Source organism: Symphalangus syndactylus, chromosome 11 (genome assembly GCF_028878055.3).
Source record: "Symphalangus syndactylus isolate Jambi chromosome 11, NHGRI_mSymSyn1-v2.1_pri, whole genome shotgun sequence".
Classification (NCBI taxonomy): Eukaryota; Metazoa; Chordata; class Mammalia; order Primates; family Hylobatidae; genus Symphalangus; species Symphalangus syndactylus.
In genome coordinates this window covers 95,709,896-95,737,828 of record NC_072433.2, presented here as the reverse complement: position 1 = coordinate 95,737,828, position 27,933 = coordinate 95,709,896, and the positions used below count along the sequence as shown (strand labels likewise).

General features: G+C 40.1%; 1 protein-coding gene across 9 annotated transcripts in view; it reads right to left on the bottom strand.

Moving 5' to 3' along the window:
- FER (FER tyrosine kinase) overlaps positions 1-8,715 on the bottom strand; it is a 463,830-nt gene extending 455,115 nt beyond the window's left edge. For 4 of the 9 annotated variants that reach the window (XR_010114474.1, XR_010114475.1, XM_063612890.1 and 1 more), the window contains exon 1: positions 7,522-7,587. The gene's annotated coding sequence lies outside the window, so the exon portion shown is untranslated. Of the gene's footprint in view, positions 1-2,726; positions 2,775-7,521; positions 7,993-8,513 lie in introns of those variants that run through there. The other 5 variants (XR_010114476.1, XM_055298094.2, XM_063612887.1 and 2 more) reach the window with 4 other exon arrangements.
- Positions 8,716-27,933: the final 19,218 nt, after the last annotated feature.

Genomic DNA, 27,933 nt, shown 5'->3' with positions numbered 1-27,933 from the left:
CGTACAGAGAAAGCATGTAATTCTAAAAGAAATATAATTCAAGAGAAAGTCAAGACACTGTGTATTTTCTTTTTATTGTATTTATTTATTTATTTATTTTTGAGATGGAGTTTCTTGCTCTTGTTGCCCAGGCTGGAGTGCAATGGCACGGTCTTGGCTCACTGCAACCCCCACCTCCCGGGTTCAAGCAATTCTCCTGCCTCAGCCTCCCAAGTAGCTGGGATTACAGGTGCATGCCAACACACCCAGCTAATTTTTGTATTTTTTTTAGCAGAGACAGGGTTTCACCATGTTGGCCAGGCTGGTCTCAAACTCCTGACCTCAGGTGATCCACCCACCTCGGCCTCCCAAAGTGCTGGGATTACAGGCGTGAGCCACAGTGCCCGGCTGATATGTATATTTTCATAAAACAAGATGTGGTACAGCTGCTAGGGTGGCTACTGACCCATTTGTTATCAAAACTGAACACTGCAGCCAGCCGCTGTGGCTCATGCCTGTAATCCCAGCACTTTGGGAGGCCGAGGCGGGTGGATCACCTGAGGTCAGGAGTTTGTGACAAGCCTGACTAACATGGTAAAACGCCATCTCTACTAAATACAAAAAAATGAGCCAGGCGTGGTGGCGCATGCATGCAATCCCAGCTACTCGCGAGGCTGAGGCAGGAGAATTGCTTGAACCCAGGAGGTGGACGTTGCGGTGAGCCGAGATTGTGCCATTGCACTCCAGCCTGGGCAACAAGAGTGGAACTCTGTCTCAAAAAACAACAACAAAAAAAACCTGAACACTGCTAGAAGAGTCAAATGCACTTTTCTTTGTATAATGTGAAATTAACAAGACAGCCCCATCAATCCACAGAAGCTTGGGAAAGTCTCCCAAGCTGATGACATCCAGAGAGTAGAAAGGACACGTACTACAGAAGTGTTCAACTCCAAGAAGAAAACATCCAAGAAACAGCAGCATACAGAAAAGCATTACAGCGACCAAGGACTAAACCTTGTGACAACGCAGGAAGCTTTGTGATTAAGCCAGAAATGCTCTTTTATTCTGCAAACTATAGAATACAAGGGGCAAGAATAAGAACCTTGCCTGTATACAAATAATGTAATGCAAAGTTGTCTGTCTTCATTTCAGAAGCAAAAAAATTAATAGCTTTAATCACTCGAGTCCCGTACAGGATTGTACGGGTCTGAAGGGATCACTTAAACTTTTCCACTAAATTTGACGGCATTTTACGGAGGTGGTTATATCCTAGATTCACGAAGGTTTCAGGAAATACCACTTGCAAATATCAAAGGTCTTCTGAACATAGTTTTTCTAAGTCTTCACTTAGAACTGTATATTATACGTGGTACTTCCACATAGGATGAGTGATTTAAAATTAAGCTCTATTCATAGTCATGCAAAGATACTTTTCTGACTGAGCCAATGTAAAGAGCATTTTTATATTCTAAGTGCCTAGAAAATAAAAATTCTAGTACTGTTTCCACTTCTCTTAAAACCATGAGTCTCGATATAGAAATAGCCTTTTTGCAAGTAAAATGATTTATACTAGAAAACTAATTTCAATTTTTGCACAATAATTAGTGTTATTCTAGTCACAATACAGACTGAGGTACTGTTACCCAAATATTTTTAAATGTTCATTAAGTTATTCTAACTTTTAAATATAGGACTCTACTAATGACATAAAATTAGTGTAATAATATTTTCTTATGTAGCATTATAAGAATGATAAGAAAAACTAAACGGGCATTCACTTCAGGAAAATGTGGAAATAACTTGGGTCCCAACTACAGAATTGTAAGGTGTCTTCAGTATTTGTTACTAACAATACTTACACACTTTTTTTTTTTTTTTTTTTTTTTTTGAGACAGGGAATCACTCTGTTGCCCAGGCCAAAGCACAGTGCTGCAATCATAGCTCAATGCAGTATTGAACTCCTGGGCTCAAGGAATCCTCCTGCCTTAGCCTCCTTAGTAGTAGTACAAGCACATGCCACCATATCTGGCTAATTTTTTAATTTTTTGTAGAGTGCCGTCGCGTTATGTTACCCAGGCTGTTCTCAAACTTCTAGGCTCAAGTGATCCTCTCGTTTCAGCCTCCCAAAGTACTGTGATTACAGGCATGAGCCACTGCACCCAGCCCACATTTTTTAATGACTCACTTTCTCCAATAAATCAGAGTAGATTCAAGTTTATACCCATAATGATGTCACTCTCAATCATCCGCATTCTAATATGCTTTCCTGAATAGGAGAGAGACTGAATTAGGGCTCGCATGCTAGAAAACTGCACAGTGGAATATGTCATACGTGTAAATATCTTGTACCTGGACGGGAAAAAATATGAGAAAACTGACTTGGATCACAAAAATCTGTTTTACTGCTGGATGAGACCATATGGACTCTAGTTCAACTCCTAACTCAGTTCAGTGCTTGCTTCTCTACACAGAATAACTATAGGCTGGTCTGCCCATTTAAACTGTATGTTCTTTAAGAATCTGAACCCTATATTTACGGAACACACAATCTGAAATAGGGATATCTGTAAAATACTGCTCCTTAAAAAATAATCATATGTTTCAGTAGGAGGTGGAAAAGACACAACTAATATACAAATAAGGGTATTATTAAATTTAAAAATAAAGTTTAAATTTTAAACAGATTGAGAAAATGTGTTTGCGGGGGCACTAGTTAGAGATTTAAGACAGTAACGTGTAGCTAATACCTGTGGTTTAAATGAAAGGAATTTAGGGCAACCATCCAAAAACACATGATCATCTAGGGAAAAAGAAAAATAAATCAGGAATCCAGACAAACTGGAGATATTTTGGAGTTAAAAATCATTTAAAGTAAATTTATAATTATCCCTATTGACATACAATAATCTAAGATTTATAAAAAGAACAGCTAATCTGAGATATTTCTAATTATTTATTTGTATAAATGGCAAATGTCATTCAACTTAAGTAAATTTATTGTAAATTTAAGTAAATTTAATTATATTTTAATTTCTTATGTGTGAAACAAGGACTTTGTGGATGGTATAATAAACACATTAATACAAGAAGAGATAAAATCAATGTTACCATGTAAAGAACTGAATACACAAGTTGAATACTTCCTAAAGTCAGTTGAATACTTCCTAAATCTGACCTACGTTGTCTCATTTCTTCTATGTAACAAGCTAGTGTGGCAATTTTACTATCCCTATTGAATAGATGAGAAAATTATGACTTAAAGAGATAAAATAACTTGTCCAAGATCCCACAGAACAGAAACTGGAACTAAAACCCAGATTATCTGACTCTAAAATAAATGGCTCTTCTTTTCACTACACTTTGAAACCCAGCAAGGAACACCTACATAAAATGTCCAGTCTTTTAATACCTACTAAAAAAAGTGACAATATCAAGTTTATAATGAATGGTGATGATGAATAAAAATTAGTAATTGTCTGATATGAATATTTTAAAAATAATTCCAAATCATGCATGACATTAAATTTTTAAAGCTGAATTATGTAATATCCTCCAAAAATGAAGAAATCTGAAATATTTCTTGAAAAGAACCAAGAAAACTTCGTTTTACCTAGATATTTTGAATTCCAAAGAAAAAATATGGCCCCATATTTTGTCAGCCATACAGCAGTTTTATATTTATATTACAGAATAAGAAAAAGTAACTGCTTGGGTCTAATTCCTCTTGTTCTGACTCTAATCTGTCCCTTATTTATTCTTTTCCATTTTTCCCCCAGATCTAGGAACCCTCTTCTAATTTAAGGTAACAGCCTCAAGTTCAGGAACTCTTACAAATTTTGATGTGAATGCAGATACACTGAAATGAAAACCATAAAATCTCAATAAGTGGTAGAGTGTTACAGAAAAAATCAAAGTTTGTTAGTTTTCAAATCATTATGGTAGAATGATGGGTGACTTCATTTTCTTCTCTATAGTTTTCTGAATTGATTGTAAGGCATTTAACATTTATAATCAAATAAAAATAAGAAAGAAAAGGAGTAAAAAAGGGAAGGAGGAAGGGAGGGAAGGGAAAATTGGAGCCTTGATTTTAAAAAATCCAATTGTTTCTGAGTTCACTGGATCTACAACTAAAGTTCTAAAACTGTGACCTAATTGTTTCCTTTAGGCTCTCAATAGCATAATAGGTTAACCATACATAAGCATACCAAAGACAAATGAAATTTGGAAAAATAGTAATAAAGCAATCCAAAGATCTATAAATTCTGAGACATAGCCCTTAATATTTAAGAAATTACTATATGAATGAGCTAAGTATGAAAAACAGATTTCGGGTATGCAAAAACTAAAAAGCAAGATTCAAATACTTAAAGAGGTGTGCAGGAATTTGCCAGGTATAGAAAAATTACAAATACACAAATGTGTGAATTTATACCCATTTCCACTTATTCCTTTACTATAAATTGAAGTTTTATATCAAAATATTCCTCAGAACCATGAGACAACACCCAAGATCGTTGAATCCTATCAAAATACTGACTTAAATCTAATTACTTCAGTCTCCATGAAGAAGTTCTACTAAAAAAAGTTCACATTTGTAAGCTTTTTCCATTACAAAAATACATTCTTATTCCAAATGAACAGACATAAGATTGACCCAATTTATCAAGTTACCAAATTTTACATAATTGATAGTCCCTTGGACTTCCCTCCAAAAGATGTTTATTTATAAATCAAGTACAAAACTATAATCTATTTACACAGGAGTCCAATTTTGAAGCAAAACTTTTTTTTTTTTTTTTTTTGAGATGGAGTCTCGCTCTGTTGCCCAGGCTGGAGTGCAGTGGCGCAATCTCGGCTCACTGCAAGCTCCGCCTCTCGGGTTCACGCCATTCTCCTGCCTCAGCCTCTCCGAGTAGCTGGGACTACAGGCGCCCGCCACCACGCCCGGCTAATTTTTTGTATTTTTTAGTAGAGACGGGGTTTCACCGTGTTCTCGATATCCTGACCTTGTGATCCGCCCGCCTCGGCCTCCCAAAGTGCTGGGATTACAAGCGTGAGCCACTGCGACCGGCCGAAGCAAAACTTTTATTTGTATAACAAGTTCATCAGATTTCCTTTTGTCTGATTACCAAAATGCAGTTTACTTATTTGGGCCTTGATTACAAAGATGATGACTTCCTACCTCACTCACAAGATTGCTCTGAATAGCCTCATGTAATTAAGTTAGTATAGTTTTAGTAAGTACAATTCCCACTTACAAACAAAAATAAGCACCTTATAATTTGGTGGTGTGTATACACATATATACTACATACTACATATACATGTATATACATATGCTGGGCTTTTTGTGGTTTTTGTTTTTTTGAGATGGAGTTTCGGTCTTGTTGCCTAGGCTGGAGTGCAATGGTGCGATCTCCACTCACCACAACCTCCGCCTCCCGGGTTCAAGCGATTCTCCTGCCTCAGCCTCCGGAGTAGCTGGGATTACAGGTATGCGCCACCACGCCCGGCTAATTTTGTATTTTTACTAGAGACCAGGTTTCTCCATTTTGGTCAGGCTGGTCTCGAACTCCCGACCTCAGGTGATCCGAGGTGATCCGCCCGCCTCGGCCTCCCAAAGTGCTGGGATTACAGGCATGAGCCACCGCGCCCGGCCACATATGCTGGTTTTTTAAGCTTGATCATTTCAGTTCCTCTGTTCCTTAATGTTTACTGTATAACAGTGGTCTTGAAATCGTCATTGCTAAATATATAGGTGGTGGGTTCAACTCGACTCTTCTGCATTGTTTGAAATTTTTCATAGTAAAATAGTTGAGAAAAAACTGGCAAATTTGAAATGTTCACGGTCCAGAGTTACAGTAACATCTACATCGAAGATTAAATGTAAATGATTTGTCTACCAAAGCCTGAATTATTTCTTCTGAACTAAAGACATCAACCTTTGAAGTAGTGCAGAAGCTGCATCAACTTGACACTACATAGTTTTAGATTACGTATATTTAATGCCGTCAACAATCAATGCAGAAGAGAAACAGATCTTCACTAAAGGTCTTTCAAAGATCAAAACAGAAGTATGCCCATGTACTCTCTTAATATATTCCCAGCATCTTTGGAAGCATAATTCTCTTGGCTCAAAAGTACTAGCAGAAAAGCTTTCCTGGACTACAAAAAGATACACTCTTGCTTTCCTGACTGACAAACCTGGAGCTATTCACAAATGTCTTCTTAAAGGCAACACAGGTATATACAAATACTGCACTATAGATTTTGCAAGTTTTTTTATCCTATTCTCATTCCACATATGAATTGAAATTTAATCACTAAAATAGTTTTGATCTATTCTCTTACTGATTTTCCATTACGCTTTTATATATGGTAACCTCATCTGAGAAATTTATTATCTTAAAATATCTGGAGAAAAGGAAAATGGCAGTACACCTTTACAGCAGTTTATGTCAAAGTGATAGTGAGACCACCACTAATATATGCAACCTCTGAATTAAAAAGGTCAAAAAGCTTCTCTTTTTTTAACCATAAGGCGAAGGAAAAAATGTAAGGCTACCAGCCTTAACAAATTATTAGATTTTGGATTGCACTGCAGTGGATGGCAAAATCACAAACGTACAAAGTGCCCACCTCATAGTACAGTCCTCAATTTGCCCAAGAAGTACCCTGCCCCTATCAACACAACCCAATGAGCGTATTCAGAAAGTAGATCCGAAGGGAAACTGTAAGGCAGAAAGATGACCCCTGAAGGTGCCTCCAAACATCTCCCCAATTCTAACCGGCAAAGAGACCACAGAGCAGAAATTACCGACAACACCACTAGCTTCACACTTAAGATCTATCTCTTGATTAGACTCTTGGAGGACACCTCTGGCCAAGACCGGAGGAGAAAGATGAGGTGGGGGATAAAACCGAGAGAAGGTGACAGATAGGAGAGCTGGGGAGGACCGCGCGGGTCAAGGGAGACGGCGGGGCTCCAGAGGCAGGAAGGGATTGGGGTAACACCAGGGGTTGAGGGTGCCCCCCCAGCGGGACGGCGGCGCCCAGATGAGTGCCGCCGAGAAAAGGGTTGCGGGTACAGGCAAGACTGGGCGGTGCCCACAGTCCCCCCCCACCCCGCCTCACGCCCACCAGCCCCCAGACCCCGCGACGGGGCGGAGCCACTGCGCCTGCCACAGCCCGTTCGCGCCGGCACCCGCCCCCTCAGCATTCGGGTCCCGGGATGGTGGGAGGGGCGGCCCTCGTGGGGCTGGGTGTGTAGCCCGGCCCAAGCCCCAACCAGGAATGCTCCGCTGCGGGCGGGAGGATGGGCGGATGACCCTGCAGCCAGGGACGGGGGTTGGGGGGGGGCGCTAGCTGAGGGCGGAGAAAGAGCCTCGGCACAGCCCCCAACGCCCGGGCCGAATCCCGGGCGCCCCTCTGCGGGCAGGCATTGTTGCCCCCGCTCTAGGCTTGCCTTCCCTCCTCTTCCCCCCTCCCCCCGCGTTGCCCCGGGCAACAGCGCCTACCGCCGGCGGCGCGAAACGCACCTACCTAGAACCTGACAAGCCCGAGCCCCTCAGACTCCGGAGCCAGTCGCCACCCCGCGTCACGGGGACTGCCACAGCCAATAGGCGCCACTGTCACGAACCTCTGCAACCAATCCCGCTGCACTCCGGTCTCCGGGCACCCTCGAGGCCTCAGCCAATGGGCAAGAGCGGAAGGCGGGAGCAGCCGCCCGGCCCTCAGCCCCCTCCTCCACTACCTCCCAGGAGGCGGGGAGCGGCCGATTGGCCCCGACCCCGAAGGGGCAGGACTTGGGCCCTAGGCTGGGTGGGCGCACGCTTAGCCCAGGCTGCGGGTCCTGGGAGTGGAGGCGCGGAGCTGCGGTCGCCGCCTTCTGGGCTCGCTCACCAGCCCGGGTGGAGTCCCAAGGTCTGCGCGTTTGTGCCGCTCTCCCCGCCTCGGTAATCTGCTCCTCCCTAGCGGGTGTCCTGGGCTGCCGGGGTGAGATGCCGCCGGAGACGGACGAAGGCGTCACAGGAAACTTTGGGAGGCTCGCCTGGCCGCGGCCGGGAAGTGGCCGGACCGGCGATGATAAGCTGAGGCCGCCTGGAAGGGACTACTCGGCGGGTCAGCAGCCGGAAAGGAATTCGGAGAGTGGGGGCGGAGGCGTGATTAAAATGTTAAGTGTGCCCGTAGGGCGCTGGGCGATCCCAGGAGCTGAAATCTCCGAGAAGGGAAGCCGCTTCAGGGCCGCGAGGCCCCCACCCCTAAAATAGGCACTTTTCAGCCTCAGAATTGGTCACTTTTTCCTGTACGTTCCCACGTTTTACTTGCATCTGTTGTTAACGTGCATTGCTTTAGAATGGTTTTCAGCAACTCCATTTACTCTGAGTCCCTTAAGGACAGGAACTGTCTTTCAATCCTGTACTCCCGGTGCCTGAGCCTGCCTAAAAATGTTAGAAACTCAATGCTGGAATTGTAATGGATGTTTAAAAGCATACAGCAGGTCTTGGGAGTGGCCCCCTATAATAAATTCTTACCTCTTCGGGAGTCTAGAATGCGTGGAGAACCCAAACGGGTCTGCTCTTCAGTGATGGCCGTTTCTGAAGCGTCCTTCACCAAAAGAATTTGGTGAAAAATGAGTACTGTGAACTACAAGATTATTACTAGGTGATCAGTAACAGTAGAATAGGTATTCGTCATTATTCGAGGGTGTGACCCTCCCATGTTCCTGTAGTAGACTTTTTAAGGCGGTGTTATCTTTTGCATTGGTTGAACCACATAGCGTCAATCCGGTATTGCCCCTCCCTCTCAAAAACTGAGTTACATAGGAGCGAAAGAAGAGTGGTGAATATTTTCTCTAAGCAGGGTTATTTATTTAGCCATAGAGAACAGCCCTACACATAGAAAAACATAAATCTTAAGTTGGACTTTTTTTTAAGTCTAGTGTTTTAAAGCTAAAGAAACAAAAACCAACATAAAAATTTTAAATAAGAAGCTTAATTCTCCCTATTGAAAATGGAGGATGAGATTTCCCGTCCCTTAGAAAACTTAAGTACTTTCTTAATTGTTAAGTACTTTCTCAACTCTTTGAAATGTGTATAAATCCATTTGAGGACTAGATAGGTCTTGTCAACTGTATGATCAGGAATGTCTCTGGATCTTTTTTTTTTTTTCTTAAATGCTGCACATATCAAGGGAGTAGCATCCCTCTCTATCTCCCAGTTTCTGTGAGACAGTAGGAGCCTAACTTCGGTGAGCAACTGGCTCCATGTTGCAAAACTACCCTCCGTCATAACGACAGGAGAAGTTTGTTTTTCCTCTGGATAAAACTAATTAACACAGATGGTCACCCCAATTATTAAGTAAAGATGAATTGTATGTGTCAAATGTCAGGTCCTCTTACCTGAGGACTAGTTATTGTTCATCTTGAAAACGTGTATGTAATGGGTCGTATATACTTGGCTACATAAAAGGGCAAGATTTCTGTCTTTGCAATCTCTTAGCAAATTGCCTGTGATGTGCATCACAGTATCGTTTAATGCATATTCAATAATAAAAGTGTTTTGTCTACTGACGTTTGTGGAGAGGATTTCTGGGTTGGGAGATTTTGGTTTTATATTTTTCCAACAATGCCTATACCCAGAATGTTGGGATGACAAAGTTAAGGAAATTAATTACTTTGGAGTTTTTAAATTGTTCTCTAAAATGATGGTTAATATTTCATATGTATTTCATAGTGATTGTTAAATGCACAAACTATGGTTCTGTGAGTAAACTTCTTAAAATCGAAGTGAATTTTCTGTGAACATCAAATGTTGTATGTAATGTCAATAAGAATGAAATGAATGAAAATTTAGTTAGGTAATGCCAAAATACAACTTTGGAGACTGCTTCATGACTGAATACCTTTCCCAAGAACCTTACAATTTCTCCAGCTTTATACAAAGGGAATCAAGATGTAGAAAGATGTGGTTGTTGAATATGTTATTACGTATTTGCAGAAAGTAGCTTTCAATAAAGATATGGTAGAAATAGAGCTGTTTGATACACAACGTGTGTGTTTGTGTTAAGGAACCCAAATCTAGAAAAACAGTAAGAATCTTTCCATATCCACAATTGTTCTCTGAGTTCTCACCTGTTCATTCCAAAACCTTAAAAGTTGTCTACCATATGCCAGTCATTGTGTGAGGAAATGCAGTTGTGAAAGAATGTACTTGAAGTAAATGAATGTGGCAAAAACCTATGCTGCATTTTTGAAGCATACAAAAATATATAGCAAATCCAGTTTCACGTTTTATTCCTCTGTTGGAATTATCACATTGCATTGCAACACATTTAATAAACACTGTGTGTCACCTTAGTATATATTCCATGTTCTCAAATACCAAACTTTGTCTGTTCTAATAGCATTACTTACTGGACAATGAAAATAATAATGTGGACATCAAACCTAGGTGGGTAATAAAAAATGATTGAAAAGTTTTTTACTTTTTTTGATTAGCACCATCCATGCCTCACCCCATCTCTCCACCTCCCTTTTTTCCTGTTTAAAAGTATAGACTGCAAGAGGAATCTTGGTTGTGTGCCATCTTAGTTCAGTAGTTCCCATACTTACCCCTCCCTCCTTTTCTTCATCTGTGTCTCTTTTCTGCCAACTCCTTTGATTTGTGACTCTCTGCTTTCTAATCCACAATTCATACCTATCCACAATTCATAACTAACCATACATACATACTGCTCCTAAAATAGAGATCGTGATGAGGTATGCAGTATGGAAACCATATCTATCCTTATTCTATACATGCTGCAGTGTTTGTTTTCAGTGGATGTATCTTTTTTTCTTTTTGAAAAGTGTTCTCTTGAATGAATACTGTTCCTAGAGGTCACAATTGTGTGAAATTTTCTTTAGGACTGTTTTGGCTTTCCAAATTTCAAATTTTCAAAATGGCTTAATCATTTCCTTTATTTTTTGAATCTGTGTTAGGAAAATAGCAGGGTAGTTGGAGGGGGAGGCAAGAAAAGAAAATGAAGTAGACTTGAAGGAAGAAAACATCTATTCTGTCTTCAAACTAGATGTCAAATGTATTAACACCATCTCCCAACCATCTTTCCCAGCCAGCGGGTGGCCATCCTAGTACTCTAATTAATTTCAGTTCTCCTGCTTCCCTGACCTGCTCTCCATTAAGAAATCCACCAACATTCATATCAAGACATGCCTTCTCCAAAATGCCCCTGGATCACTAAAGGCCTGTTCCTTTTTTAAGCCATCCTTTTCTCAGATTTTTTTTTTAATTTCTTTAAAATAGAGTCTCACTGTTGCCCAGGCTGGAGTGCAGTGGTGTGATCTCAGCTCACTGCAACCTCCGCCTTCCAAGTTCAGGCTATTCTCCTGCCTCAGCCTCCAGCTAAGCAACTGGGATTACAGGCATGTGCCACCACGCTCAGCTAATTTTTGTATTTTTATTAGAGACAGAGTTTCACCAAGTTGGCCAGGCTGGTTTCGAACTCCTGAACTCAAGTGATCCACCTCTCTCGGCCTCCCAAAGTTCTGGGATTACAGGCATGCGCCACCGTGCCTGGCCTTTTCTCAGAATTGACCTGTCCTTTTCCTCATCCCCTTATCCCTGGTTCACTGTGGCTTCAGAGTTAACTGAAAAATGTGTGTGCCTGTGTAACAGTGCTGTAATAATGAATTTATATGTGTGATATTATCAGAATCACCTGAAGATCTTTTCAAAAATAGACTCCCAGATTAACTCCCAAAGATTCTCACCTGGAAAGGCAAAAAAGTTCAGGAAAGTCTGTATGTTTGGCATGAGACCAGTGAATTGTTCAACATGGTGTGTTGAACTCAGGCATTTATCTCTGCTATGTCCTGAAAATCCTTGATACAACATAAACACAGGTCCAGGTGCCTCAGCCTCCTGAACAGCTGGGATTACAGGCATGTGCCACCACACTCAGCTAATTTTTGTATTTTTATTAGAAACGGGGTTTCACCAAGTTGGCCAGGCTAGTTTCGAACTCCTGACCTCAAGTGATCCACCTCTCTTGGCCTCCCAAAGTGCCTAGGTTCAGGCCTAGGGATCTCTGAGGCGGCATGGTTGAGAAAAGAGGCTGTAAATAACAGGATTGCTTGACAGTCTGTAAAAGGAGTAGGGAGACCCTACTTCCCCCATCAAGATCACTTCCCCTACCAAGCAGCTGGGTTAACACACTACTCTACCACAATCCAGAGACAACAAGGTTTACTCCTTGGAGTCATTAGAGAAGCTCTGATCTTGAAGATACAGAGACAGCTGAATATTACTAGGAGAAAAGTGCCTACTGCACATTGGGGTAAAGGGAATACGTGAAAGTCTACATACTAAACTATGAGACTTACCCTCCAAGCTCCCATAATGACTGTATTCAGGTTCCTGTCCCTCAGAGAAGATCTTAGAGGATTCCTTTTAGGGAAATTGACTTGCCTGAGGAAAAGTATTTTTATAACTAGTGAGTACTGAGGGTGTGGGGGTGGGGGGATTTTCCAAAATGGACAGATGCCCTGCCTAATCACGTCAAAAATAAGGTCTGCCAATCCTTAAAGAAATGAAAACAGGAGGCTATTTTTCTAAAGAAAAATTCAGAGAGAGAAACGAACTTTGAAAAGTTAAAAAAAAATTAAAATTCAATAGCAGATGATAAAATGAAATTGAGAAGTCTCAAAAGAAAAAAAGACAAGCAGTTGAAAAATATGAGGAAAAAAATGTAGGATCAATTCAGGAGATCAAACATCTAATCTATAGAAAGAAAAAAGGAGACGGGGAGAGGGGGCAAAATTAGCAAAGAAAGACATTTCCCCAGTACTGAAGGACCTGAGTTTCCAGACTGAAAAGGATCTGATGAATGGCTTGCAAAATAATGAAAAAGACTCACACAAAAGCACTTAATCCTAAAATGTCAGAACAGCTGAGATTTTTTAAATTCCCTAAATGCTTCAGATAAAATAACAGAATGCAGACAAAAGAGCAGACATGAGAACAGAGAAAGGCACTGGACTTCTTAACAAATGATACTGAAAGCTAGAAGAAAATGGAGCAATATCCTAAATTCCAAGGAGAGATCATTTACAATCTAGAATTCCCAATAAAACCAACCAATCAATGAAGTCTAAGAGTAGAATAAAAGTATTTTCAGACATTGAAGATCTCAAAAAGTTTTCTTTCTATGAAATCTTTTCTGATGAAGGTACTTAAGGGTGTTTTCCACCAAAAAGAGGGCTTAAAATAAGAGAGACTGTGGCAGGCCAGGTCTCACTAGCGTAGGCCTCCATAACAACTGTTTCAGTACTGACTGAGTGGTTAAGTTAAATATTAAAAGCCAGTGCCCTTATACAAAGGCTGAAATGTAAGAAAAGCCCACCAAGAGTTTTGCCTAGGCCTTTCCTGGGCCTTAGAACATGACAAAAATAACAAAATTCTTAGCAGGACCCATTTAGGATTAAATAAGTTTTATTGGAGATCTGAAGAAACTCCCCAGGCTTCCACAAACAAGTTTATTGGGGGTCTGAAGGAACTCACCAAACCTCCATGATTTAGCAGGAGACAAGATAAGGGTAGTCACCCCAGTACCTGGACCCATTTACATTAAGAAAATTTACTGAGGCTCCAGAGAAAGGTCATCAGGACTCAGACCTTAGTTATAGATTAAAAGAAGTTAATCACTGATGTCTTTAGATGAAGGCACACTTACACGTAGACATATAGCTTAGAAGGTATATAAGCTCAGGAAAACTTGGTAATTTTGAGTTGGTCTGGCGATAACTTCCAGGCCTTCTCCCTATAACCGAATGCAGAAATAAAACCTCTCTTCCTCCCCATTCATTTGCATCTCATTATTGGGCCATGAAAAATAGCAGCCTGACCCTCAGCTTGGTCCAGGAAGAAGATGAAGACATGGAGTCAACATTGGTGAAAGGAAAGAGGAATATCCAGGATGATATCAAAAGAAATTTCTAGGATAACAGTTGTATCACAGGCCTAAAAGGCAGCCAGCGTAGATTGAAGAAAGAGAATGGATATCTCTGGAACTGATGTCTCCAAGAGAAAAAACAGTGGAGTCAATAGAGTTTCTGATGTGTTTCATCACATGGAGAGATGTATTCCCATTCTGACCAAATTTGTAGATGACTTATAGGTAGGCATAAAAGAGATGAAACAAACGGAAAATAGAGCAATTATTAACCACAGGAGGAAAAAATTATTTTAAAAACAGAAACTTTATATTTATAAATGTAATCATAGTATTTCATGTAGCTTAGTATTAAAATTTATTGCAGAATTATCTTAATCTAAGCACCAAAATTGATTAAATAAAAAATTATAATACTGTCATTTCTATGATATTATAGGACAAGGATAAGGGAAACTGAGTGGAAGTAATGTGAGGTAGCTAAGTCCTCTTCTTCCATAGTAGGAAGTCAGCAGATAATTTCCAATGTTGAAAAATCAAGAAAGAGTATTGTGAGCATGCTTCATGATAGAAACGGTAAACACCAGTGTTAAGAGTAGAGTTCAACTATCAGATGGTGATGGGGACTGAAGACTAACAGTGATTAGGGCTGGGAGCTGCTTTTTAGTGTTATAAATGAAGATGTCATTTCACTTGTATTGCTTTGATAAAAACAGACTTAAAAAAAATCTGTAGATGAGTCTGTTGCATGGCCAGGTTTGAAAGCTACTGAGAGGAAAAACAGGGCAAGGAACATCTGTCCCCATCACTGCAGATAGAATACACGTTAAAAAGGATATGCCTCTTCTATGTAAGTGACATTCTAGAGGGAAGAAAAAGGGCCAGGCATGGTGGCTTACACCTGTAATCCCAACACTTTGGGAGGCCAAGGTGGGCAGATCACTTGAGACCAGGAATTGGAGACCAGCCTGGCCAACATGGTAAAATCTTATCTCTACTAAAAATACAAAAATGAGCTGGGCGTGGTGGCGGGTGCCTATAATCCCAGCTAGGGTAGCTGAGGAGGAGAATTGCTTGAACCTGGGAGGTGGAGGTTGCAGTGAGCCGAGATTGCACCATTGCACTCCAGCCTGGGTGACAAAGTGAGACTCTGTCTCTAATAAAATAAAAATAAAATAAGATAAAAAGGGAAAAAAGGATATGTCAATTATAATAATGTTTTGGCTTTGCTTTCTAACTTAGTTATTCACTCAATGAATATTTCTTGAGCACCTATTATGTACCAAAAGCACTGTTGAGAGGCTCTGAGGATACAACAGAGAGCTGCTGCAGGGACAGGGTTCCTTCCCTGAAGTCGAATGGGACATACAGACAACAAGCAAGAAAAAGGATTAACAGACAACCTACAGATTGTGATAAATGCTGGGAAGGAAGTGAATAGAACGACATGAGAGAGAATAAAAAGGAATAGAAAGAAGGAAAAAAACTAAGCTACAAATCTTAGAATCATAGTTATATAGTGGGAACTTAAGCAAATCGTTTAGCCTTTCTGAGCTTCAATGTTTGCATTATTAATTGCAGGTAATAATTCCAACCTCACTGGTTCTTATGAGGATTTATTAAGATAGAGTAAACGAGGCAGGGCGTGGTGGCTTACGCCTGTTATCCCAGCACTTTGGGAGACTGAGGTGGATGGATCACAAGGTCAGGAGATGGAGACCATCCTGGCTAACATGGTGAAATCCTGTCTCTACTAAAATACAAAAAATTAGCCAGGTGTGGTGGCGTGCGCCTTTTGTCCCAGCTACTCCAGCAGCTGAGGCACGGGAATCGCTTGAACTCAGGAGGCGGAGGCAGAGGTTGCAGTGAGCCAAGATCGTGCTACTGTACAGCCTGGCTACAGAGCAAGACTCCGTTAAAAAAAAAAAAAAAAGATGTAGTAAACAAAAGAAACTGAAAGAATTTTCAGTGGATAGATTCCTTTTCAGATATAAGGTATTTATCCTTAGGGAGCCATTGTCACCTCTTAATTGGTTTCCCTGCCTGCCACCCTAGGGCTCTGTGGTGCACATTGTCAACAGTCAAGTCACCTAACCATTATTTTCATTTTGACATTCCGATCTTCAAATGCTTTGGCTTAGAAGTATGTCTAGTTTCTTAACTTTGGCTTCAGGGACTTTTACAAACCTACAAGCAATTTATCCAGACTTACCTCCCACGGTGCAGCTACCTCTCCTTCTTCCTCTCCAGCAATAGAATACTTTATGCCTCCACATTTATTTATTTTCTAATTTACATACAGTAAAATTCACTGTTTTTGGTGTACAGTTCTATGAATTTTGACCAATGCATAACTGTGTAACTGTCACCACGATCAAAATGCAGAACAGTTCCAATTCCTCTCCCCACAAAATTCCCTCATGCTATTCCTTCATAGTCAACCCTATCCCCACACAACCCCTGACAACCAGTGATCTGTTCTTTGTCACTATAGTTTTGCCTTTTCAAAATGTCATATAAATGGAATCGTACAGTATACAGCCTTTTAAGCCTGGCTTCTTTCACTTATCATAACGTATTTGAGATTTGTCTGTTATTGTCTTTGTCATTTTTTTCATTTTATCGAAGTGTAGTGTTTCATTGTTTGTTTATCCATATCTCAGTTGAGGGACATTTGGTGTTTTCCAGGTTTGGGCAATTATGAATAAAGTTGCTATAAACAGTCACACACAAGTTTTATTGTATAAACACAAATTTTCAGTTCACTTGGCCAAATACTTAGGAGTGAAATTGGCAAACCCATGGTAAGTGCATATTCAGTTTTATAACTGCTAAACTTTTCTCAAGTAGCTGCAGCACTTTACATTTCCACCAGTAACATATGATAGTTCCAGTTGCTCCTCTGTCTCATCAGCACTTGGTGTTGTTGGGGAGGTACTGGAGTTTGTTTGTTTTGCCATTCATATTGGTGTGTAGTGGTATCTTGTGGGGTTTTAATTTACATTTCCCTAATGACTAATACTGTTAAGAATCTTTGCATGTGTTTACCTGCTGTCCATGTACAGTCATCCCTCTGTATATTCCAGAGATTGATTCCAGGATCCCCACATTTATCAGAATCTGTGCATACTCAAGTCACTCAGTTGGTGCTGAGAAATCTGCTATGTGAAATCAGCCCTCTGTACACTTAAGGTATGCATCTGCAAATACTGTATTTTCAGTTCACCTTTGTTTTATTTATTTGTTTGTTTTTTGAGAGGGAGTCGCACTCTGTAACCCAGGCTGGAGTGCAGTGGCACAATCTCAGCTCACTGCAACCTCTGCCTCCTGGGTGCAAGCACTTCTCTTGCCTCAGCCTCTGGAGTAGCTGGAATTACAGGCGCCCGCCACCATGCCCGGCTAATGTTTATATTTTTAATAAAGACAGAGTTTCACCATGTGGGCCAGGTTGGTCTTGAACTCCTGACCTCAAGTGATCCACCCACCTCGGCCTCCCAAAATGCTGGGATTACAGGTGTGAGCCACCACGTCCAGCCTCACTTCATCTTTGGTTGAAAACATATCTGCCCGTAAGTGGACTTGTGCAGTTCTAACCCATGTTGTTCAAGGATCAACTGTATATTATTTGCTGAAGTGTATGTTCAAAGCTTTTGCCAATTTTAAAAATTTGGTTGTTGTTTTGAAAAGAAAGAAAAGTTGAAGGACTCAACATGATTTCAAGACTTATTATAAAGCTATAGTAATCAAGAGAGTGAGGTAATGGTAAAAACATAGGCAACCAGATCAATGGAACAGAATAAAGAATCCAGAAATATACCCATGCAAATATGGTCAGTAGATTATTGGCAAAGGTGCAAAGACAATTCAGTGGAGAAGGGCAGTCTTTTTTTAAAATAGTGTTGGAACAATTGGACACTCACATAGAACCCATATCTCTCACCTATACAAAAATTAACTCAAAAATTGATCACGGAGACTTAAATGCAAAATGTAAAATGATAAAACTTTAAAAAAGAAAACACAGAAAATCTTTGTGACCTTCAGTTAAGGAAAGGGTTCTTAAATACAGCATCGCCGGGCGCGGTGGCTCATGCTTGTAATCCCAGCACTTTGGGAGGCCGAGGCGGGCGGATCACGAGGTCAGGAGATCGAGACCACGGTGAAACCCCGTCTCTACTAAAAATACAAAAAATTAGCCGGGCGTGGTGGCGGGCGCCTGTAGTCCCAGCTACTCGGAGAGCCTGAGGCAGGAGAATGGCGTGAACCCGGGAGGCGGAGCTTGCAGTGAGCCGAGATCGCGCCACTGCACTCCAGCCTGGGCGACAGAGCGAGACTCCGTCTCAAAAAAAAAAAAAATAAAATAAATAAATAAATAAATAAATAAATAAATAAATACAGCATCAAAAACACAATACATAAAAGAAAAAAATTGGTAAATTCGACTTGATCAAATTTTTAAAATTTTGCTCTGTGAAAGATACTGTCAAGAGAATGAAAAGGTAACCCACAGAAAATATCTGTAAATCATTATTACTTTCCTGTAGAGAAATATACTTTGATAAATATACCCTAATATTCTAGTCCCCTTTGTAACTAAAAACCTGTATATATTTGCCAGACACTGCACATGTATTAGATATGCTGCAGTGTGTTGCCATGGAATGAAATAAAACTTTACCAAAACAAATAATAAGTATCACAGATGGCATCATCTTACAGATCCCAAATTGCTCACATCATGTCTTAGCCCTGGGGAGGTCATATCTAATGAGGGCAGGGCTGGAAAGGAACATGTATGTTATAACTGTAGATAATATCTTGAGTGGATCTGTGAATATGTATTTCTCTAAGCATACAGTTATATAAAGTCAAAAACATTTGAAGAAAATTCTAAATCATATATTTTATTTTGTTGAAATAGCAACTCTATTGTTTCATTTTGTTGCCACATTTACTGTTGTATTATTGTTTTCTTTCTTTCTTTTTTTTGAGACAGAGTGTCACCCTGTTGCTCAGGCTGGAGTGGAGCGGTGCAATCTCGGCTCACTGCAACCTCTGCCTCCTGGGTTCAAGCGATTCTCCTGCCTCAGCCTCCTGAGTAGCTGGGATTACAGGTGCACACCACCATGCCCAGCTAATTTTTTGTATCTTTAGCAGAGACGGGATTTCACCATGTTGGCCAGGCTGGTCTCGAACTCCTGTCCTGGTGATCCGCCTTCCTCAGCCTCCCAAGGTGCTAGGATTACAGGTGTGAGCCACTGTGCCCGGCCACTAAGTATATTTTATAACTATAATTTGTCATTTGGATTGATGAAAAAGCTTCATACAAGAGATCAGGCAAGGCCAGGCGTGGTGGCTGACGCCTGCAATCCCAGAATTTGGGAGACTGAGGCGGAATCCAGAACAGCTTGAGGTCACCTGAGGTCAGGAGTTTGAGATCAGCTTGGCCAACATGGCAAAACCCTGTCTCTACTAAAAATACAAACGTTAGACAAGTGTGGTGGTGGGCGCCTGTAATCCCAGCTACGAGAACCACTTGAACCCGGGAGGCACAGGTTGCAGTGAGCCAAGATGGTGCCACTGCACTCCAGCTTGGGAGACAGAGCAAGACTCAGTCTCAAAAAAAATAAGAGAGAGAGAGGAGGCAAAATATGTATCTCAGTAGTTTGTATCTGGTATGCTTTGGCTCTGTGTTCCCCTCGGGCCCCACCGTTCTCATTTCGCATTGTAGTCCCCATAATCCCCACGAGGCCAGGGTGGGGCCTCGTGGAGATGATTGGATCATGGGGGTGGTTTCCCTCATGCTGTTCTCGTGATACTGAGTTCTGACAAGATCTGATGGTTTTATAGTGTTTAACAGTTCCTCATATGTATACTTTCTCTCTCTCTCTCTCACCTACCGCCAGGTAAGACATAGCTGCTTCCCCTTCCACCATGACTGTAAGTTTTCTGAGGCCTCCCCAGCCATGCAGAACTGTGAGTGAATTAAACCTCTTTTCTTTATACATTATCCAGTCTCAGGTATTTCTTTACAGCAGTGTGAAAATCGACTAATAGAGTATCTGACTGCATTTCCAATTCTAAGTTTAAAAGAAATAGAGATTATATTTTTATATAATATTATGTACTTTATTTTATTCACTCTGTTTTTTACTTCATTTTATTTCTATGGTCACTTTCAAGAAAAACAATTGAATTTGGTCTTACTTGAAATTGATAGTCTACTTTGTAACATCATGATTGTCAATGAGAAGAAATTGAACAAGTGAAGGTCCCTAAACTCTTTATATTAAAAAAAATTAGTTCATCATAAAGTACTAACCTGGGAGATTTTCTCCAAATAAGAGAGACAGAAATTATGTTCTTATGGAAAGTTCTTCCCTTTCCATCATTATAATTTCATTGTTATTTAGGAATTATGTTTCATTCACACAAGAAAGAATTACTTTCTAATTGGATTTAATGGGGTTTTGTTTTTAAGTAAATACTTTGAAATCTATGTTGCATTGTACCTTTGTTCATTTTCTAAGTAGCACTTTAATATTAAATGTCTAACATGTATCAGCAGTAAATTTTCCATTTCAGCAGGGAAAGAGATATTAAACAATTAAGTAAGGAAGGCCAATTCAGTGCTAAATTCTATCTAGCAAAGTAATGTGGGAAAGATTGTGTGTGGCCAGGTGCAAGAAGGGCCCTTGCTAACATTAGATGAGGAGTCTGAGAGAAGCCCTCTCTTCAGAAGGTGACACTTGAAATAAGACTTGAAGGAAAAGACAGAGCAGATCTGAGGGCAAAGTGTTCTAGACAGCAGTTACAGATTACAGTCCATGTATGCCCCGAGTTGGGAATGATTTGGAATGTTCCAGGCACAGAAAGAAGATCAGCATGACTGGAGCTAACGAACCAACTGGAAAGGAAACAGGCAGATAAGGTGATGATTGATCAGGGGTTTATGAGATAAGAGAAAGATTCTGTGTTATATTCTGACTGCAGTGAGAAGCCAGCACAGTTTTAAGCAGGTGAATAACATGCTCAATTTTACTTTTTAAACAAAGATCATTTATGCTGCTGCATGGAAAATAAATTGTAGGATAGCAAGAGGGGAAAAATCAGGAGGCTGCTGAAGTGCTCGAGAAGGAGGTAATAGTGATTCCCGTCGTGGTAACAATGGGATCTAGAGAAGAGAAGGAACTCAGGATATGTTAAGAAATGTTTTCATAATTACCTTGCTATTGGAAAATAATAGATTCTATTATAAATAAACATAATTTTACCAAAAATATTGTAGATTTAATTCAACTCAATCCAACAATGATTACATAATATATCCCAGGTTTTCTGCCTGTTGTATTACTCATATAGTATCCCTGCCCTCCAGAAATGCAGTATTATATTTGTGAAAATATCTGTGGTAATGAAATAATCTCCAGCAAAGAATAATTTTAAAAATGTATTTTAAAAAGTCTTAAAAAACTAAAAATAAAAATAAATTTATCTCAAGCTATCTTTAAAAGAAATAATGAAACTTTAGGAAGAGGGATCTGTACTTGACTCGCTCTTTCTCTCCAATTGGTTAGCATGTGAAGAGATTCAGATACCTTTTCTTTTTGGTATACTGAAAATTCAGAATTATAAATAATCATTGGGAACTCTGGAGTCCAATGTATAAAATTAAAACATAGTATTTCTTAAGCAATCTTTAGAAAGAGGCTCTACAGCATGTTCTGGAAAGAATGGAAACTTGGCATTACAATATGCTCCCCGTCCCCAAAAAGTTATGCTGTTATGGGCTAAATTGTACCCCACCACCCACCCCCCACCCTCAGCAATTCATATGTTGAAGCCCTAATTTCTCTACCTTACAATCTGACTATATTGGGATATAGGACATTTGAAAAGGTGATTAAGTTAAAATGAAATGGTTAGCATGTGACTGATTTCCTTCTAAGAAGAGGAAATTTAGATACACAGACTCTAGGGGTGCTCACATATAGAAGAAAGATCACATGAGGACACAGAGAAGGTGCCCATCTGCAAGCCCAGAGGCCTCAGAGAAAACCTATCCTGCCAACACCTTGATCTTGGACTTCTAGTCTCCAGAACTATGACAAAATAAATTTCTGTTATTTAAGTCACCCAGTCTGTGCTACTCTGTTATAGCAGCCTCAGCTAACTAATACATATACCAAGGCATTTATTCATACTCATCATGTCAGCTCAATAATATATTTAATATAAAAGAAACATAATCTTTTAAGACTGGAAACAAATGAAAACAAAGCAAAACAGAAAAATTAAAAAATGAACGTAATAGATGTGTCCAGAAGTATTAGACCCAGCAGCCAAGCCATAGTAACATGATGCTTGCAAGAGGCAATGTCAAGGGATGATAACATGTCACTGAAGGAAATTTATCACATACAAGCTAAAATCAGACAATGTTAGAGGCTTAGTGTATTAGAGGCCACTCCAACAGTCTCAGTTTAATTTACTCACCTTTTTACAAGCCCTGTCTCCAAATACAGTCACATTCTGAGGCACTCGGCTTCAATATATGAATTTTGGGAGGACACAATTCAGTCAGTAACACTTATACCTTGGGAGCTGAAGTACCTTTTTTTCGTCTTTTAATGTTCATGGAAGAATATGCATTTTCTTTGACAAAACTGGTCCTATTTTTCTTCCCTGAATATATAATATTTGCTGCATAGCATATTAACACAAACTTAGTGGCTTAGAATAATACTCATTTATTATCCCATATTTCTGTAGGTCAACAGTTCGGGTAACACATAGTTGGGCCCTCTGCATCAGTCTCACAAGGCTGCCATCAAGGGTTCCACTCAGCCTATGATCTCACTCAAGCTCCCGGTCTTCCATACTCACACAGGCTGTTGGCCAAATGTAGTCCCATGCAGCTATAGAACTCATGGTGGCCTTCATCTTCTGCAAAGCAAGCAAGCGAGCAATTCTCTGCCTTTGAATCTTTGCCAAGGTAATGTAATCATGGGAGTGAAATCCCATCATATGCACAAGCGGGGGAGATTATACCAAGTGTGTGTGTCAATTGCGCAGGAATTTTGGGAGCTGCCTTACATGTGTGGTGTGGTTTCTTTCTTTTTATTTTTTGAGATGGGGGGTCTTGCTATGTTGCCCAGGCTGGTCTCGAATTCCTGGGCTTAAGCAATCCTCCTGCCTCAGCCTCCTGAGTAGCTGGGATTATAAGTACAGTGCCACCCTGGGGTTTCTTGGGGGCCATCTTAAAATTCTGCCTATCACAATAAGATAATAGAACAGTAATTATAATTACAGTATAATAGATAATTTCATAATTGAAATTACATAAGTAATTTCAGTGTGATGAGTTTAAAAGTGTGTGTTAGGAATTTTCTAGTGGCAAATATCAGAAACCCAACTTAAGCACCTTTAGGAAAACAGGGCAAAGTATTTGAAAGATGTCATATATTTGGAAGAAGTGTGAATAACCACAGTGCTAGAACGAGATACTTAGGGACGCAGAAACAACCAAACCAAAGCTTAGCCAGTAGCCATGACTCACTTTCTCTCTCTCCTATTTTTTTTCTTATCCCTCAGTTTTACTCTTTCGTATTCTTCCTGTTACATGGCACGTACACATAAACATGCTAACAAACTCTGTAGAACGGTTTCTTCTATGTGGCACTGACAGTATTCAAGTTTCATAATTCATAGATGCTACTATGAAAGAGGGAAAAAATCTTATCAATTCCAGTTTGAAAAATTCAAGAGAAGGACTCCAACTGGCTCCTCTCTCATATATCAAATATCAAGATCAGACCCAGCGCTGTGCCTCACAGCTGTAATCCTAGCACTTTGGTAGGCTGAGGTGGATGGATTGCTTGAGCCCAAAAGTTCATGACCAGCCTGGGCAACATGGTGAAACCTGCCTCTACTAAAAATACAAAAATTAGCAGGGTGTGGTGTGGTACCCCTTTGGTCCCAGCTAATCGGGAGGCTGAGGCCAGAGGACTGCTTGAGCCTGGGAGGTTGCAGCTGCAGTGAGCTATGATCACTAGTCACTCCAGCCTGGGTGACAGAATAAGACCCTGTCAGAAAAGAAACGAAAAAAAAGGAAAAGAAAAGAAAAGAAAAGAAAAGAAAAGAAAAGAAAAGAAAAGAAAAGAAAAGGAAGGGAAGGGAAGGGGAAGGGGAAGCAGAAGGGGAAGGGGAAGGGGAAAAGAAAAGGGAAGAAAAGGGAAGGGAATAAAAGGGAAGGGAAGGGAAGGAAAAGGAAAGCGAGAGAAAGGGAGGGCAGGGGAGGGGAGGGGGGAATTGAGATCAGTCAAGTGTCAACAGTTGGCAGAATCATGCAGAAACATGACAGCTTCCACTGGAACTACATAGTTGAAATGGCACAAAAGCACTTCTCAAGGGATGGGTGCTAATCTCTACCGTTGATTTCTGCTACAAGCAGCTACAGGGCTGCTTATGGCTTACTAGCACGGGACAGGTAGTGTGGGGATTCTATACAGAGTTTTCTTTTTTTTCTTTCTTTTTTTTTTTTTTTTTCGAGACAGTCTCGTTCTGTCACCCAGGCTGGAGTACAGTGGCGTAATCTTAGCTCACTGCAACCTCCACCTCCTGGGTTCAAGTGATTCTCCTGCCTCAGCCTCCTGAGTAGCTGGGACTACAGGTGTGCACCACCATGCCCTGCTATTTTTTTTTTTTTTTTGTATTTTCAGTAGAGATGGGGTTTCACCATGTTGGCCAGGCTGGTCTCAAACTCCTGATCTCAAGTGATCTGTCCACCTTGGCCTCCCAAAGTGCTGGGATTACAGGCGTGAGCCACCTTACCTGGCCCTCTATACAGAGTTTGTATTTCAAAACTTTAGTATCCTTCGGCCGGGTGCGGTGGCTCACGCCTGTAATCCCAGCACTTTGGGTGGCTGAGGCAGGTGGATCATGAGGTCAGGAGTTCAAGACCTGCCTGGGCAAGATGGTGAAACCTCGTCTCTACTAAAAATACAAAAATTACCTGGGCATGGTGGCGGGCGCCTGTAATCCCAGCTACTTGGGAGGCTGAGGCAGAGAACTGCTTGAAGTCACTCAGGAGGCGGAGGTTGCAGTGAGCCAAGATTGTGCCACTGCTCTCCAGCCTGGGTGACAGAGTGAGACTCCATATCAAAAACAAAAAGCAAAAAAAAACTTTAGTACCCTTCAATTATTAAATTTTTTCTAAAAGATTGTTTATAAGTTATATTTTCATAATGAAGATACACTAAATGTACTAGAAGTACTCACTATTTGTAGCAGGTTATCATGGAGTTTACAGTTGGATTTAAGGGAATCCATGTGCCTCAAAACTGTATGGGAAATTGGACAATTATGATACAGATGCATATAACAAGGCACAGTTTATTGGGGGAAGTGGTTAAGACTCAAAGTTCTGGCTCTAGAGCAACCCTGCTTGGATTAAGTCATAGCTCAGTCACTTGCTACCTGGATAATCCTACTCAGGTCACATAGTCTGTATACTTCAGCTTTCCTCATCCATAAAATGAGGATAATAATAAAAACAACTCTGAAGGTTTGTCCTGAAAATAAGTACACTAATATGTATAAAGGGTTTAGAATGGTAAGAGTTTGATAAACATTAGCTATTGTTATTTCAACAGCACTCTTTTGATTCCTAGTAGAATCCAAATGACAAAAAGGTTAAAAATAACAGATTTGAAGAAATCTTTTTGTAAATCCTTTTAAAAATAAACTTTGACTAATCACATCCACATGTATCTGTTTTCTGACTCTGAATGTTCATATACTAGGCTTCAAAACCACGATGAAGCAATAATGACTGTGAAGATTATCTGTGTGAGAAAGACCTACCCAAAACTCTTATAAGCAAGGTTTGATTATAAAGAAGACAAGGCATTCTTTATAAATCCTTTTCCTTGCAGAGTGAGTCTGAGCTTTTGCTGCCTGTTTAACAATGATAATCAATGTGCACATTTAGAAACAGCTCTTTAGTACTTAGTCCATCATCAATGGTATGAAATACACAGAAATTACTTTCCTGATAGCATTCATAGATTGCATTTAGTCACTAATAATCTTTTGCTTCATCTCCTCTTCCTCAACTCTGGGGGAACGACTCAAAAGATCCAAAGGGGTCTATGGGCCAGTGTTTCACTTCCTTCTAAACAAATGCCAGCTGGGCTTCTGCTTCTTCACAGGCTTTTGTTAGAGAATGTTATCATATGCACTACTGGTTCCTAATAAAAACTAATATATACTGAGCCCTTATTTTATGCTCAGATATACAACTGCTTTTACACACACCATCTCATTTAAGTCATATAAAAAACCTGTGGGGTTGGCACTGGTATTATCCCTATTTACAGATATAAAAAATGAGGCAGATAGAGATCAAATCCATGATTCACAGTCTCACAGCTTTTTAGTGTAGGTATTGTGATTTGAATCCAGGTAATCGAATGCAATGGCCACATTCCTTAACCACTATCTATGCTGCCTTGCCAGCTAGGTCTGTTAATTCAGAAGGAGAAGAGTGATTGCGAGCATAAGGAAGGATGACCAGCATAATGACAAAACAGTAGAGAAGATCAGATCTTTTAAAGTAAAAAATAACTTGGGTGATAGACAAACCCAAGTTTGAAAACTTGCTCCACAACTTTCCAGCTACATGACCTTGAGGAAATTACTTAACTAAGTCTTAGTAATCTAGTTTTAAAACGAGGGCAATGACAGCATCAACTTCACAAGGTGGTTACGAGGATTAAATGGCATAATGCATGTAAAATGTCCATCAAGGTGGCTGGCATGTAATAAACACTGCATAAATGTTGCTTACTGTTATTACTATTTTCAGTATTTTATTCTTCTTGGGCTTCTCAGCTTCAGACACCCTTTTTCTTTCTGTCTTTGTGGTCCAAGTACAGAGCTATGTTGAACTAGGATTGAATCTTACTAATACAAGCTCCAGGCAACCAGATCTTCACTTTCTCCCTGCAATTCTATTTGCCACCCACTATATCACCACTGATTTAGTGCCAGATTATAGATTTTCATCCACACATTTTAATTTAGAACCTTCCCTTTTATCTGGTTTTCAAGCATATTGTGTTAAAATTCCCAAATGATACCTTCAGAGTTTGCTACAAAGTCCTTATGATAGCTTTTAGAAAACTTAAAGTTGTTCTTAGGGGAACCATCATTGCTTTCCATTTCGTTACTGAATAGAAAATCTAGAAGAACAATACCAACTTTCAAATGAAATTATATGCCTGGAAGGGGAGTATAGATACAAAAAAAGGAGAGCACCTAATTATCACTCTTTCAAGCTGCTGGAGTGAAACTTGAGTCATTGCAAATTCCAACATCAAAAACTCTCTTGGATATACTAAAGAACATCATTATGCACATAGCGATAAAATGAGGACGTCATTAGAGGGAGCCACTACGAATAAAAGATGGCCAAATCAGATTTCTAAAATGAATAATACAATAAGCTAGTTAATAAGTATTGCGAAATAGCTCTAAAATTTCCAATTGAAACTGAATTCCTTGGGGTTTTTCACCAGCCAGGGGCATCAACTTTTTTTTTTTTCCTGCTTAAATTACCCATACCTCTTTGCTGGCCCATGAGAGAATTTTCTACCTATAGCTGTCTAAACACAAAGATACACTTGATTTCGGTATTCATATTTATCAGAGTACTCTTCAAAATAAGTAAAATTAGGCTTCTTTTTAAGCTGGGGAACCTGCAAACAGCTTTTGAATGAAGAATAAGCATATGAAGAAGTCATGCTTCACCATTTTGCAGTAATCTTCTAAACTGCCTTCATGACGTAGAAACTCTAATTGCAGAACATTTAAGAATTATTGCATGTCACCTCAATAAACCTAATCATTGAAGTTTCTTTTTTAGCTGAGAGTAGTACATTTAGAAATATACATACCAGTCAGTTCATTTTCTCTGGCCATTTCCATTTACCTCATACAGGC